This window comes from Cyrtonyx montezumae, unplaced genomic scaffold (genome assembly GCF_038088225.1).
Source record: "Cyrtonyx montezumae isolate F1298 unplaced genomic scaffold, pur_monq_1.0 scaffold_17, whole genome shotgun sequence".
NCBI lineage: Eukaryota > Metazoa > Chordata > Aves > Galliformes > Odontophoridae > Cyrtonyx > Cyrtonyx montezumae.
The window spans coordinates 13,862,171-13,878,726 of record NW_027071903.1 but is presented as its reverse complement, the minus strand read 5'-3'; the positions used below and the strand labels follow the sequence as shown (position 1 = coordinate 13,878,726).

General features: G+C 39.6%; 2 protein-coding genes across 2 annotated transcripts in view; both read right to left on the bottom strand.

Annotated features, from left to right (window-relative positions):
- The window catches only part of SMPD3 (sphingomyelin phosphodiesterase 3), a 100,520-nt gene extending 87,870 nt beyond the window's left edge, over positions 1–12,650 (bottom strand). Inside the window, exon 1 of the mRNA XM_065733303.1 lies at positions 12,574–12,650. The gene's annotated coding sequence lies outside the window, so the exon portion shown is untranslated. The remainder of the gene's footprint in view (positions 1–12,573) is intronic.
- Positions 1–16,556, bottom strand: part of PLA2G15 (phospholipase A2 group XV) — a 345,808-nt gene that overhangs the window by 260,951 nt on the left and 68,301 nt on the right. The window lies entirely within an intron of this gene.

The following is a 16,556-nucleotide window of genomic DNA, read 5'->3' as shown; positions in this document are numbered from 1 at the left end:
TAAAATCTCAGCAAGACTTGAAGAATCTGTAAGAGCTGTCTTAAATGGTGGACTCTTCTGTAACTGTGGTGTGAATACCCTCCTTAACATTAGGCAGTACAAATGCATTTAGTCAAAGCAGCATATACTGAAGCTGTATCTGTGGTAGTGCAATTTTAAATTCATAAACATCTTTACAGGGTTCAAAAGAAAGATGTGTTTTTTCCTTTTGCTATCAATAATTGGCAGTGATAATGGGCTTTGAAAGTACTTAGTGAAAAGTGAACAGGCTAATCAGTAGAAGTAATGGGTTTTATTTTCTTAGATGTCCATTCTTAGTACCACAATGCATCTCTCTTTTCTTGAGAACTGTCATTTCTTATGAAGATATCAAGTGCTAATAAATTTTATATCTCTTTTCCTAAGACCTTAGGACACCTCCCTTCCTATTTCAAAACCGTAAAATTCCCAAACTTGTTCTCCCCCTAGCTGCTATATCCTGCACATTTTAGGTTGCTCTATTTCCAAGGATATTTTTGGGTAGGTATTCTTAAGTTGTTATTTTTGGTAAGGAGAAATGAATTTTACTACAAGTGCTTAAAGCCTGAGAAAAAAGCAAATACTAAGTGAGTCTCAAGTTGCAAGTATTACATGTACCTAGAACGTACTGAGGGCTGACTTACATCTGTGAGAAACACTAGGTTTGTTCAAACTACTTTCTTCTTAGTAGAGAGATTTTTAAATCTGGCTTCTTCACACTTCTTAGCATCTGACGTGGTTATTTCTAGTGAATAATGAGCTGTCTCTTTGCAAATTAATTCTAGATGATAGATTTATCTTTTCAGTGCTTCTGTTGACTGGGTGTTTCAGTACTTGCTTTTCCAGTCACTTCTGTTTCGAACGGCTTGCTGCTGTTTTTCAGGTAATACTTGACCTTTTAGTCATTCCTTTGTCTCTTTGCTTCTGTGCTGATGCTGAACTGCCAAGCTTGGGGCCTTATACACTGCCTGTAGTTTAGCACATCATAGACATTTCTGCAGAGCTATTGAAATCACATGATTCCTCTCACTTACACGTTTGGCAGTACTTCCTTTATGGGTATAGCTGTTTTTCCTCCCTGCTACTGAATGTTCTAGCTCTGGCAGTGTCAGTTCCTTCACCAGCCATCTGTCTCCCTGGCTCAGCTGCCTTTCTCAGAGTAGATGCAAGTCCTACTGAGTACAGCATCAGCTGTTAATTCTTTATTCAAAAGGTTTTAAAACAGCAGCTGCTGCGCACATCCTGTATTTCAATTTTCTTCTCAGTGATTACCACTTATGGTTGCTTTCTTCGGCCTCCATCTTACTTCAGGTCCTTTTGCAGCTTGCTTGTCTATCACGTCCTGAAGATCTTATGTTAATTTTCTTCACTCTGACAATGTAGTTTGACTCTGAGTTCTGTCTGGAATGTGCATGTTAGAATGCAAATATGGTCTAGTTCACTTCTGATTGTTGTTTTCCAGTGACTGTATTGTTTAAAAATGCTGAAAGAGGCATCTAAATACTGTCAGGTAGGCATGATACAAGTCAGGTTATAGCTCCTGAAAACAGAAGGTTAATGTCATAGCTACTGCCAAGGATTTAGAAAACAACTTTTCTGCAGTAGTTTGTGTTATATGTAGGACAGCTTGTCTTGTAGCTCAGAGACTGACATTGCTAAGAAATCTAGTAGACTGTTGTTATTTAATAACGTCTTATTTGCTTGTAATCTACTCAGGTTTGGACACAAACCTCCCTTGTGAAACCCCAAGTATACAGTATCCTTACTTATTCCAGTAGTGGTTATGCTAAATTATGCATACCTATTTCATAACCTGCCATAACAGTTCATCCAGGTGGTGTCTAGAGCATCATGAACCACCATTTGGTATAAGTACAGTTTTTGAAGGTAGAAATAAACAGTAATTTCAGTAAACATAGAGGCTCATCAGTTTGTTTTTTTTTAATGCACACTGAAAAGCCTTTCTTAGATTCTCTGTTCCTTTCCTGGACAAATTCAAATATTGTTTATTGGTAATGCTAATTAGTCAGCCAAGCATCTGTAGCTGGCAGCTGTCCTTGTGTAGAAGGCCTCAGGAGATTAAAACCCCTGGGAAGCTGATTTGCATATTAGATGTTACCGTTTGTCATCTTCTAAGGGTCTTTCATACATTTTGGTGGTTTCTCTACTGATAAAACTAATTGTGCTTACAAGAGTAACTAATAATTAGTAAGCTGGATTTTATTTCTCCCTGTACTCGTAATCTCTAGGGTAAACTTAGACCTGTCATGTAATACCTCTGCTGAGGGGCTGTCTATACAAGGGAAGTTTGCTTCCAAACTAAACCACTGTAGCTAAAACAACTTTTATCCTATTGTGCTGTTGCTCTAATAGAGCTTTGTTCACAATAGATTAGTCACTTATGGATCAGGGGGCTAAAGCTGTTATACATTATTGCTTATGGGACTCATGCTGGTTGAAAAATTCCAGTGGTGTAGAAAAGCTTGTAGCCTTCCTAAAGGTTGAGTGGTTTTGTCTTTCTGGTATTGTCCAGGTTGGTTTTGTGCTGTTTTGGAGAAAGTGACAAATTATTAAAGAGGGCAACAGCATGGAAGAAACTAGGGGTATAAACTAATTTATTGTAATCTCTCGTGTAAGTTAATTTCCTGCCCGTAGGGTATGACTTCCAGGGTGAAGGTGGCACAGTGATAGCTCTTCAGGATGTAAAAGTGGCTTCAGAGTGCCATTAAAAAAGGATCTCAGTATGGCCATGACAGCATTCAAGTATGACTGTGAGAGACAGAGGAAGTTAAGATTCTCGATAGACTGTACTGAGTTGGTAGCAAATAAACTTTTTCTCTCAAGTGAAGCTGCAGCTGTCTCATTCTAAAAAGAGCAAGTAGTCAAAATGAAGTATGCTGCAGACAGAAGCTGATGAACTGTAGGTTATTTTTCTTCTTTCATACTGGACTGTGCTCTGTAGCCTGGGTTCAAACTGAGCATTGTTTTGTAAGTATTAAGATATATTGTTTAGTGAAGACCACGGCTGTGTTCATGTGCTGAGCTGAAAACCAGTAAACTTGATATAGAAGAACAAAACTATTCCACAGAATATGAGTGGAAATGTATCGTAAGATCAGACAAAATCAACTCGCATGCTAGGCTATGGAAATATTGGCTGCTACTTAATGCTGCATAAATTAAAAGGGATCTTGATTAATACTCTCTGGGGTGGGGGGAGAGGACAGTCCTGATAAGACTTCGAAGTTCTGGGCTTTTAGTAATCTCTTACCAAAAAAATGCCTGCCAACAAACTGGTCATCTTGAATCAATATAGGAAAATTAATAAAAACTAGAAGCAAGAACTTAACTTACTGGCTTAGATTGATTAAAATCTTTTAGTCATAGAAAATAAAGAAACACTAGCATTGTAGTGTTTTTTTTAGTCTAAGTTTAATTAGAATACAATATAAAAACTATCCAAATAAATTACTTCTAGTTGCCAAGACATGAAGTACTCTTTTTGTGGTGTCCTAAAGTAATATGCTCTACAGTATGATGATAATCTTCATAATCTTCACGTTCAACCAAGGCAGGCTGTTCCATTTACTTAAAATGGGCTCAATAAGAAGTTAGGTCAAGTAAATGTTCATATCTTGATCAAACAAATTTATGTGATGGACCTTTTGCTGTGGAACAGAGTTGAGGACTCTGTATAGGTGAGCTCTGAATGGAGAGGTCTGGAGCTGGGCCCTGCTGCGTTCTCAGAAGTAGCTCTTCAGAAGCAGATTATGGAATCAGTACTGTAATCTCTGTTTGACAGAGTTAATGTGCAGTCTTTTCAGGGATGAAGCTGTCTACTGGTTCTTCCATCTGTCAGGATTTTCCTGACAAAAAATTTATTTCTTGGAAATAAATACATGGATTTTAAAATGGAATTGTATAGAAAAAGAGCTTTCTTGGAGGCTATATTATGGATCCACTTTAAAGAGTTGTAGGTATTCAGGAGCTGCTGGCAGACCACCACTTGAAGGACTGAATGGATGTAATGGAAACGGTTACTTACAGTAACTAAACAAATCAATATTAAAAAAAACAGAACCAAACTCGATGTCTGTTTTCACTTTTTTGGCGTGATTCTTGAAACTGGTTTGTGTGAGAGAAAATAATGCTTCTCACTATTTTCCCTACTAGGTGTTCAGGAAAATAATAGGCCTGAATGGAAGCCTAGATTTTTCTGGTCATCTGTGGTGGATTTCAGCTTTGTGTTGTGTTAGGCCCTTCTGTGAAATTGATCTCTCATCTGTATGGCAAAGCAGTACTGATTTCACAAAAGTAACTGAGAAGTTGGCAACTAGATTGAATTTCAGAGACCGGAAGAAAAACAGAAATGTTTAAGGATGCACTCTCTATCTTAATATATCTTCATTTCACTTAAAATTTTTCACTGAGACAGAATTTCTTGCCATCTTCAATAGCAGCAGCAGACAATTCTGCTTACTGACATGGGAAGGGTGGAGCAGTCTGTGTAGAAAACAATTATTTCTCAGTTGGTAGCTGCTAATTCTTTATAATAATATAACTAAGGAATAGATCTATTACTATAGGTTTATATATTTATACTCAACCTTCTTCCCATCCACTATGTGCTTAAAAATAAGAAAGCAGTTGCACCATTTGCTGAAGAAATAAGGGTCAAGCATCTTGGTACTAGCTGGTTTTTGGCCTCTCTACAGGATTTCATGAATTTCTAGCCCGCTTTCCAACACAGCTTTGTGAATATTTGAAGGAGTGATTGGAGTTAAGTGACCACTTATCAGCTCTTCTGACAAAGAGAAGATTAAAGCAAGTTATTCCCTTTAAAAGTGGATACTGCCCTTGAACCACAGCTAGACCATAACCAACAAAGTACAGTTTCCTTCAGGGCAGGATTTGGTTCTCTCTCTGTCATTCTTTTAAGCGTTTGGGTTTCTAGGTAAGCTCGTTGAATAGAATCCGTTGCAGTGTTTGGAAGCGGTTCTGTGGCTGAGAAACCGTGGTCAAGTTTTCTTTAAAAACAGTAGCAAAGTAAAATTGGTTCAGGTATGTAACCCTTGAATAGTTCCAACATGGGAACAGTTCTTGTGCAGCTTTCCCTAATTCTACAGATCTGGAAAAATGAGATTATCTAGATTGCTCTGAACGCATGACCAAAGCAAATGTTAACATCTGTTAGTGTACAAAAGCTCTGAGTTCAAACTTGTGCTCATAAACTGTAGATTATTTTGATGTGAAGCACATGATCTATTTAGTTTAATAGTAATTAGTACAAAACAAGTAGTGAAGCTTCATATTTATTAAATAGCAATGATAAATGTGAACTGATTGCAGGCCTACTATCAAACAGTTTGTGTAGGAAAGTCAGCAAAAGATCTGTGGAAACAATCAGAAAAATCTTATGCGTAAGTAATTCTTGTGAGCATTGGGATGGGGGAGGGAAGAACACTGGCTGCTGATTATCTTCAGCTTCAGTTTGCACCGTAAATACGGGGATGTACATACTGTGTTACGTAGATGCATGATGGAATAGGGAAGTCGAGAATCAGTGTTGATAAAGAACGATTACTAAGGTATGGAAGCCGAGTAGATAGAAATGGTTACATTAAGTGGTTAAAGCATTGCAAATGTTTGTCATATCAAACAAAAAAAACTTTGCTTTTCACGTATGTCCAAATGTGCTTTAGACTTTGGACTTCGATGCAATACTTTGCTGTAGGATACTTGGTTAATATATGGTTTACTCTGTTAAATGCATGTTATTACTTGTGTCCTTAGGGTATTTGTACTGTATTAATGTGAAAAAGAGCAAATTGTAAATGAGAAATAGTAAATATTCAGGTATTAACTTCTTATGGATTGTGCACTAAAGTGTAAGGAACTAGGGTAAGGCTGTGTTGGAAACTTTGTATAAAAACAAACGTGTACGTAAGTTCACTGTTTGCACGGGGTCTGTACTAGTTACTTTAGGCATACTGAGAGCTCTGTATTGCTTCATTTCTACCATGACCCTGGCTCTTTAACAGTAGTACTGGACGACAGTTGTGAATGGTAGTGCTCAAGACACAGTTCAGATGCATACTGATGAGACCTTGCATTTGCTCCCTTTTGCCACTGGGATTTTATTAACAGCTAGTGAGGTGAAAGATTGATTCTGATCAGTTGGGACAAAAAAGACTTCCTGTGGTGAAACAGCATACTCCTCTCAAAGAGGTAGAAGACAGCGGGCTGTTCATCTTTCAGTTTTGGGAGAATGTGTCTATGAGCACTATTGAGAAGGCATACTCTGAAGATCATGAAATACTGAGGACTTTCTTGGCCTCCATTAGTGTTTCATTTCAGTCTATGGAAATGGTTGAAGTGAGAAGTTCAGACAATTATATATAGATTTCAAACACTGATCAAATGTCAATTAATTTAGGAACTTCAGTAGTGACTAGAGTTCTGATGTATGGTGCTAAACATTTACCCTGTCACTGGTTCAAACACGAAAATATATTGACACCAACTGTTAGCTGTTCTCCACTGTTAGATTACAATGTTTTTTTGTGTCCCTAAAATAGGAACTGTGCCTGTTGTAGTACTCTAGTAATTGCATCTTGATTGGAAATCTATTTTACTGTTGGCTTGGGATTTCTGGATCCAGGTGAAATTAGCATCAAAGGAATAGGTAAGCTTCTTTCTAAAGTAGAAAATAACAGCAGTAAAGATTTTAACAACTCTTTCTTGGAAGTTGGCTGATAAGTTTAATGAATCATATTTGGCTTTTTAGATGAGCAACTAAAAACTACTCTAAAAGACTTTGTTATAAGAAAAAAGGCAGTTTTATATCTTTTCATCTTTCAGCTGAGGGCTTGTGCTGTTGACTGAAGTGGAATAAATCCAGCAGTAATGAGTGACTAGTTAGGCTTGAAGTGTCTTGCTTCGTGTAACACAGCAAGTTACTGGTGTGGTTGAAAATGTAGCTGGTCATCAAGTTTGTTGCCTGCTCACCGAGCCATACTGTCTCTGTAGAATGACAGCACTGACCATTCTTGTCTGTGGTCAGATGGATAATAATTGAAGTGGTAGGGAAGACTTGTGTAATTCATGGATTTGATTGCTATTTGAAAGGCTAAGGATTAATTGTCTTGTTACTGCAACATGGCAATGCTGAGTTAATAGAAAATATTAAAGGGTAAAAATGATTAAATTTTTGTTAGTTGTGCAGCCTGCATCAAAATAACTTGAATATGAGTACTGTTCTTAAAATCACCTCTCTGTGGTGAGGTACAAAGTAATGAACATGACCTAACAGGCTGGTTAGAACTCTGCTGCACTCAAGTGTGTGGCTTTTTTGTTTTTTAATTTTTTAATTAAATGTTGTTGTATTCCATCTGAGTAGTCTTTCATTTTCTGCCTTGGATATAATGTGCTGCTATGATTCAATCAAGAAAGAGTTTGGATTCCTTCACAGATGTGTGTATTGGAGTTCTTGTTGCAGAGTGAGACATTGAACTCTCTGCTTAGCGTATGTAGTGGTGGCATAGCAAGAAGCCTTGGTCCATCTTCATTCTGGACCACGTGAGACCTTTAGTTCTTGTAATTTTAAATCCATATTTACCCTGTGTTCTGTTTTGATACGTTTCCTTGAGTCCTACATTCCCATTTGTCCTTTAAATCTTTTCCTCTGTTTAGTTTTGTCCTTAATTTCTGACCCTCCCAAGTGTTTTCCAGGCACCAAGCAGCTTTCCTCTTCCCTCCTACATAGATTTATTTCTCCTCGAGCACTTGATTATCTCCCACTCCTCCATGACACTTCTCTTTCCCTTCTATGAAGAAGCATTAAAGTAGGCCCTTCTCCTATCAGCAGCTGAATGCTAAAGGATCAAGTAAAACTTGGTTCTAAAAAGTGAAGTTTGGAAGCAAACCTTAAGGAGAAAAAGGAAGAACATGAGTATGCTTCTAATAAAATATGAGCAGCAAGATATTCCTTTTCCCAAGGGTAGAGGAGGGGAAATCAAACGTTAAGAAATAATTGAAGAACAGATGGAATCCTGCAATGCTATCTCTTGTCCCTGAGTCAGTTTATAAATACACTCAAAGCTTGTATAGTTTCAAGTGACAGATATGGCTTGTCACTGTGGAGGTTATTTTTGCTATTCTTAATAACAAAATAGGTTGTGCTTGAGTTACAGTATTTGACAGAAGCCTAGTACTGCAGAAAAAAATACTTGTCTTACATTTCCCTCAGTTTCCAGATTTAAGGAGCTGTGTATGATTAAATTATGAAATGATAGAACGATAATAGGATATTTTTCAAATTGATGTGTTCCAGTAAACAAAGGATTGATGGGGTTTGGGTAGATGTGATGGTATAGTAATGACCTGTTTTAAAAAAAAACAAACACATACTTTGAGAAAACGTTTGATAGTGCTCAGCTACCCAGAACAACGTCTAGGACATGTTCATCTTCAGAGAACTATGAATGAATTCAGTGTAAGCTTACAGTTTTGTGGCATTTTCCTATGAGACAGTGATATAAGTGTAAGCCTTGATGTTCTTCAAATCTAAATGGGAATCTCCTGACTTATGTTGTCTAACTAACTCATTCTCACTAATAATGTATTCCTGGACACCCTGTCAGTTCTAAGACATTCCTGAACATTGCAAGTAACTTTTAGTTACTTGGAGTGTATGAATTTTGAATGATCTCAAAACTGAACAGAGTTGTAAGACAAACGTTCTAATTTTGTCATAGAACACTCCTATAGCTCGTATGCCACTTCATGAAGTATGAGTTTCAATAGATGCTGTGGGAAACAGAAAGTAGCAAGAACAGTTTCCTGAATTTTTAGAATGCCAGGTTAATGTTTGCCTGCTCTGTGTTTGGGGTGCTATAATGTATAGGCAGAAAATGGACTGAAGCTGAACTTCTTACGGGTGGAATATTGGTTGTGCTGGTTTGCTGGTCACTTTATTGAGATCTGACAGCATTCTGAATGCTATTACAGTAAAAGCTGAGTGACCCTGGCAGTATTTGCACGACTAAGTCAGGAATTGCTGAAATCTGGTGACTTCCCAATGGATAAATACAAACTTATGTGCAGGCTTTGCCCTCTGTGCCATCCTTGTTTTCCTACCCCCACCTCAAGTACTAAAAACTAAATTTAGTAGAACTTAAGAAAATGTTGTACTTGGTGCAATTCACCATGGATACTGTTCTCAAACCAGAAGTACCTTAGCACAAATTCTTGTCAGCATTATATTATCAGCTCAGATTAATGACTGTTCCTCTGTGCGAAAACTTCAGTTCAACTGTGATGTAATGTTTGTTTTCCCAGATTTTTACAGTGGCTTTGAACTACAGTACATAAAAGTACATGATTCTAGCAGCCATGCTTGTAGAGCAGCCATGATTTTCTTCTGTTTACTTCTGAGTGTCGTTGTGAACATAGTACAAATACTCCATGCAAAATTCAAAATAAAAATACTCCAATACAAATCCATAGGTAAATCCTCATGTGATACTTGAAGGAATACTCTCAAAAATTACTGATATCATTACTTGCTATTTGCAAATGACTTGCTTCAGGTTCACAGGCCCTTTCTTGTAAGAGAAAGCAGTTCAGTAACTGCTCATTGCACTGTGTGTTTAAATATCTTTCGAAGAATGGAGCTGGGAGCATCATGCTGACAATTTGAGAACATTCACAAGGATATGTATTATCTAGTTAAACTTAACGGCAAGCATTGCTAGAATGCAAGCAGAAAACTGGCACTGTACAGTACATAATTATTTTTTTACGTCTTTCTAGAGTTGTATGAAGTTAATACACTATCTCAGCCACAATTCGGGAACAAAAGAGCATGTTAAAGTTGTTCTTTGTGGTAAAGGTATGCGTCTCTGCTCCCTCACACAGTTAACAGTAAAGAAACACTAGTTTGCTTTCCACTGACACATGCTGATTTTTAACTTTTATACCATTTTTGCTTACAGAGATTTTGATCTTAAACACAAAACTTACAACATCGTTTCTATAGTGTAAAGGTAGCAGTCATTTTTGCACGAGTCTTTCTGAAAAATGGTCTTTAACTTAAGCGTAATAGAAATATTTCTATGACTTCAGCAGTATACTACAGAAGATAAAATAAACATTTCCAATAAGAGCTTGCAACTTGAGATTGTCTGCACTGTGATTAATGCATGATAACTGGACAGGAAAAATCAGTGGACTCTAAATCAGAAAAATATTTGCTTATTGCCCAAGCTGGCATGTAAGCAAATAACGTGTTCTACTTGTGATAGGCTTTAGCTTAAGCAACACTGAGGTAACAGAAGGATCCTTTTTAAAATATTTAGGAGTAGGTCATTGGCTTAACGAAGCTAGGATAGCTTGCTTTTAATAAGCACAAAGAAGCTTTGTCTTTGTCCTAACTGCCCAGGTGAAAATATCCATGTGGCAACAAGCAGAGTATGAATTATGGCAATACAGGGGCGTGGTCAGAGCCTGCTGTTCAGCCCTCCTGGTATTTCAGTAGCTCCTCAAGGGTTGTTTCAGGCAGCAGCAACTGAAATGTCTATAGAGTGCAGTTCTGGTATTAAGCCTCTTTCATTCCTACCCCAAAAGAAAGTCTGCTTTAAGGTTTAACAGTGTCCTTTAATTTCAAAGCAAACTGCTGCTTTGAGGAATGCAGGCTGGGTTAGGTTGTGTATGCCGTGGTTAGCACTGCTAACACGGCTAGATCTGTAGAGATCAAAATGGTTGACTTGTTGCTCCATAGTAATTGTTCATGGTAGAAGAAAATCAATAACATAACTTAAGTCACACATAGCTGATCACGTGCTCTGAGACTGAAAGCCAGAGGTGGGGAGGAGCTGTGTCAGGAAATCATTTTAAGTTGGGGGGCGGGTAAAGGGAAAGCCTGCCTTGCACACAGGCATAAGCACCAATTGATTTTTAATTCTACAGTAGCATGCTATTGCAATTGTTGATTCTTAAAGGCTACTTCTGAGAACCTGCGTGTTCAGGGTTCTTACTGTAGAGTGTATTATGGATATGTAAGGACTGGGAGATGGTGCCCAATCTGATCAACTCTTCTTATTTTACTAAAGCACAGAAGCTGTTAAACTGAAGCCTAGATAACATGAAACAAGTGCATTCTCCTCTACTGGAAACAAGTTGCCTACCCAGATCTTAAAATAATGAATATTAAAAAAAACAAAAACAAAAACAATGAAAAATAAGAAGTGTTAAGTTTGTCTACACTGGAGAATTTTTATTAACAAAGCAACTACTGTGAATCTCATCAGCTTGCTTTTGAACGCCTGCCTTACTGAGCCCAGCAACTGCCTGATGGCATTCTTCTGTAGATATGGTAATGCGTGGAGCAGTGGTTGCCTAAATCGCATTCTTTTGAGGCACAGTGTGTAATTACCTTACTCTCTATGGTGAGGTACATCTCTACTTGGTTTTCTAAAGGAAGCCTTTCTTTGTGGATTGTTTTTTTTTTTGTTTTGTAATTCTTAGTTTACTACTTTGGTTTCTTGTTGAAATCAGCACAGAACCCGTTCAGGTTCCTGGTCTGGCTGCATGCATTCTCCCTGGTTAAACTTGTTTCTTACATTCTACACCCAAGAAAAGTGCTGAGTTTCCCTTTTGCCAGCCTCCCCCTTCCCATGCCATCCTGAAATTAAGTAAGTGTGTATTACCAGTACAAAAGAAAATATGGCTACATCCTGCTCCGAGGTAGAATATGCAGTGTGATGGTTAAGGAATACTCACCGATGCAGTGACAGCAGAGCTACTCCACATGCACACAGTTAAGATCACTTGCTGCTTGACTGTGCACATTTAACGCTCTTGCTCCACTCCCCACCTCAGCACTCAGTACTAAGAGAAAGCCTGAAGCATCACGCATAGCAGCACCATGCTTGGCTGCAAATGACTTCGTTTAGGATGCAACTTATTTTTTGGTCATATCTAGTGGAATTTTTTCTTCCCATTTCTGCCACTTTTTTACAGGACCTCTCTGTATGCTGGTCTGCCTCTGACCTTCTGCCGTGCGCCCCGGCTCCTTGGTGTGGCTAACAATTCACGTAGAAGTATGCAGGCAATTATTGCTGTGCAAAATCCATACAAGCACTACATACAGCTAAGGAAGGGTATTCAGGGAAACCATTTTGGAGGCTTGACTGGAGCACTACCTGTATGACAAATGCTGCATTTATATATTTTTTTGGTGCTGAGCCATGAGAATACAAGCACGATGCCAGCAGCAGATTAATCGAGTTAGTTCCTTTCTTACATATAGCTAAGCGCAGATATTTGCAGTAAGTAGCCTTTATCTCTTCTCCGCTCTCCACCTCCCGGAAATTAAAATAACGAAACTACTTAGAAAGCGTATGGACTGCGCCGCTTTGTTCCTCGCGGTGCACGCTTCTGCCCGCCAGCTCGCCTCCCCACCGGCCCCGACTCGGTACTAGCCCCGCGGGCAGAGGGGCGGGGGGCCGCGGATGCAATGCGGATGGACGGGAAGGGGGTGGGGGGGTGGGTTACCTGCCGTGTCCCCCCGCCGAACGAGAGGCTCCTGGGTCTGTCGCATCCGCGCCGGGGCGCGGCGCTCAGAGTGCCCGGAGCGGGCAGCCGAGCGCCGGAGCCATAGCCGCGCTGGGGAACGGTGAGAAGGGAGAACCGCCGAAGCCTCCGCGAGCCGGGGGGAGACTCAGCACCTGGGCGCTGAACAGCTCCACGGAGCGCCACGGGCGGGGCCGGCGCCGCGCTCCCCGCCCCTGGGCGCGGGAGGGCCGCGCCGCTCCCCCAACCCCCCCACCCCTCCTGCCTGGCTACGCGCTTCTGCGGCCGCCCCGCCCCGCTCCCGCCGCAGGCGGGGACCCGGCCCCCGCGCGGCAGTCGAGCAGAAGGGCGGGAGTGACCACGCTTCCCAGGTGGCCCCGCGGTGCGAGAGACGGCCCTTCTCCCGGGGGCTGCGGGGAGTTGTAGTCTTGGAGCGTGCGGAGCGCGGAGGGGCTCGGCTGGGTGGTGCCACGCCGGGAGGGGGCGGTGGGTTCCCGGCTCGCGGAGGGGCGGTGGCTTTGCGGCTCGGGCGCGGGAAGAGGCGCTGCTGATGCCGCTTCGGGGCGGGGCGCGGACGGAGCCGCGCTTTGTACTGTCGTAGAGCGATGCTCTTCCTGCCCGGCGTTAGCGGGGCTGAGGTCTCCCCTCGCTGGTGTGTCATCAGCGGGCAGCCTCTTGCCTCTTAGAAGGCTTATAAAAAAAAATATATATACGTATGCACACATACGAATAGAAATCTAAGATCCTATAATTCTTCCGTGGATTTACGGGCATATTTAGGAAAAAAAAAACAAGCGATATTGTAGTTGTTACAGTCCCGGAGAAAGTCCTGAAGGTTATACTCCCTTCCCAAGCTCCCTTCCTCTTTCCCTTCGGGTTTTATAATTTGGAAGGCGTGTAAAAGCAACTGAGCAAGGTCAGAACACCGCCTCGTTAGTCAAAAGCAAAGCTCTACGAAAACGTCACAAAAATACCGTAACCCAATTGCATCTGCCTGTCAGAAAGGCATCTTTCACATCAGTGTTTGTACAAGGTTCTTCAGATGATACATTTTATGAAGCAGGGTGTCATTAGTTACCTTACAAATGAACTGACACTGTTTTTAAATGGAATTTGCTTAGTTGCATGTTAGAATAGGTGGTTGCTGACCATGTTTTAAATTAGAAAACCTAAGGCTTTTATATGACTATGGCAGAATCTTTCAAGAGATGTTTCTAAAAAAGAAGTTAAAGGCCAATAAATTGATTTAGAAGTTTGAGTGACTCACCTTGACTTCAGTAGTGCAAGTTTTGTAGCTTTGTAAGCTTTCTTTTGCCTTCTGGGATTTTGCAGTGCTAGAAAGCGAGAATGTTAAGTGTTGCTTCAGCTTTCTCTTTGTAGCGAGGAACTTAGAACGCTCCATAGGGTCCCCTGCTGTTGTTCCTTTGAAACTGATGCCCAACCATCACTCACGTCCAGGAGATAGCTTTTATTAATTCTGATGCTAGTTATCAGGTAGGAGAACTTGATCAACTGAACTAAACTAAGCAGAATATTTTATTTACTCTGTGTTGGCAAAACTTTCCTTTTTGTCATCCTAATCCCTGTGCTCTCTGTTCTAATCTAGCAATGTAGAAAACATTCAGTTTACTGTTGTTTCTTTCTTTATAAAGGTAGATATTGCAGTGATTTCCTTTTTCAGATGCTTTTTGAATGGTTCTTAGACCAGCCATGTAACAGGCTTCCTTGATAGCAGCTGGATCATGCAGCCAGAGTACTGAGTGCTTACTTCTGCAGCTCTCCTGAAAAGATGAGAAGCTGACACAGGCTCTGATATTGCATTTTTCAAAGTGATTTTTAGATTCAAAGTGCTGTTAGATTTATGTTGTAGTGTATTCTTGCTACGTTATATGCCACCAACATAGTAGCTTGATCATGGCATAAATAAAGTCTGTGGAATGCATAAGTAATTATTCTAATCTTCACTACAGTAGAACTGATAAGTTGCTCCCTAAAGTAACTTACCCAGAACTTTCACAACTTATTTAAATAAGAATTCTGTATTCTCAGTGCCCTAACTGAAGTTCTCATCTTTACAGGTTTGTAGCAAAGTATAGTTGATAAGCTGAAAGTGGTATTCACTGTTAGGACTTTCATTTGACTGAGATGGTAGGTGTGGGAAGTATTTATGGGACTACAGGGGAAACACTTCCCTTTGAATAATGACTCATGATTATTAAAAGTGAGTTTTGAGTATAGTAAAAAACAAGTCATGAAAAAAAAAAGGATTTCTTCCATTCATCATTTCCTACACATTCAAATAACAATGGAAGAGTATCCTCAGAGGTGGACATGTGGTATTTTGGGACAAGGGAATGCTGTATCTGAGATAGCATGGAACTTGAAATGATAGAGAGCCTAGCAGAGGTTAACAGTGTAGCTGAGGAAAACTTTCAGGTGTGTACATAGCTGTAGGGCATTGCAATTTGCAGGACCAGAAATTAGCACCATGGATTTGGCTGATATGGAAGAGGCCCACTGCAGCTTCCTTCTTATTGTGGTTTATTCCCTTACACCATGACCCTGATGAAGCTGTGTTTGTTCTGTTTTTAGCTGAAAGGGTCCTAGTAAAGCAGTAACCATTTGAAATGGTTGATTTGAAAGACATGTCCAAAATATAATCAAAATTGTTGTGTGAACCTAAATATATTATTTCAAACAGTAACAAAAAGTAACATCTATTGTTTCAAATAGTAATAGTTCACATCTTCTTACAGTTAAAGGATTTAGTGAAAACAACAACTCTGTATGTATTGCAGGCAACTTAGGTAAGTTGTAACTCAGATCTCTCACCTCTCTTGCTCTCTTTCCTGCCTGTAGTCCTGAACTGTAACTTTCTGGGTGCTGAAACTGAAGAACAAACATGACTTTGCTTCCAGATTAATGTAAAAATTCTTGAGATCTACTGTTAAAACTGGAATTCATTCCAAGTAGTTTTGGACAGAAAGAAATGTAGAATAACCTGAATCAAATAAGAAAAGTTCTTTAAGGTCTCGCATAGACAATCAACAGGCATTTGAGTACAGCTGAATAACTAAATTCATGGATCCTGCTGTCTGCTAACAGCAGCTGTGGTGTGCTGTTGTCAGCAGCAACCAGCCTGCTTACCCTGCAGAACCTAACTCCCATTTTCCTGCACGAGTAAAATGGATTTGGGGAAAGCCAGAAAGATTAACTTCCTTCCCAATTTCAGTGGAATTTCAGCATTTATCTCAGCAGGAGAAGGAATGAAAAATAAATCTTACAAAGGAACAGAAGAAAAAGATTACTAATTTTATTTTCTAAGGATACCTCAATGTGTTACTTTCTTTCAGTTTGTACATCCAAACTCTTGTTGATGGGGTTAGTAAGCATTTAATTATATATTCTGAAAGGTCACTGATCATTGCCCAACTATGATTCTAATGGTGGTTGTTGGATTTTTTTATTACTTGAAAGAACGGCAGATGTCACAGTTCATCCTCACTGCCTCAATTTTCTCATTCTCAGTAAATCATAACCATGTGGGGTCAATGCTTTTGTTGCTTTGCAAAAAGGTGAACTGAAAAAATAGAAGATGCTTTGACTAATTGATAACAAAAAAATGTCAAGCAGTGTAGCTACAACAAATGACACAGCCAGATCTAATAACAGCCTCATAGAATTGAAAGGATATATAAAATAGTAAAGCATTGATGTATTCAGAAGCACAATAAACCACATAATAAGTGCTTCTTAGAGACAGCCTTAATCTTCCGTTAAGTAGTCAGTATTTAAATACTTTTTCAAAATTATTTTTAGACTTTCTATTTCACATAGAAAGTACCAAGAGTTGTTTTGAGATGTCCTCCATGATTTTTTTGATTCTTCTTTTGAAGGTATATTAATTATCAGTTAGAGATACTATGGCATGTTACTCTGTGAATGTAATTATGATGGTCTGTTTA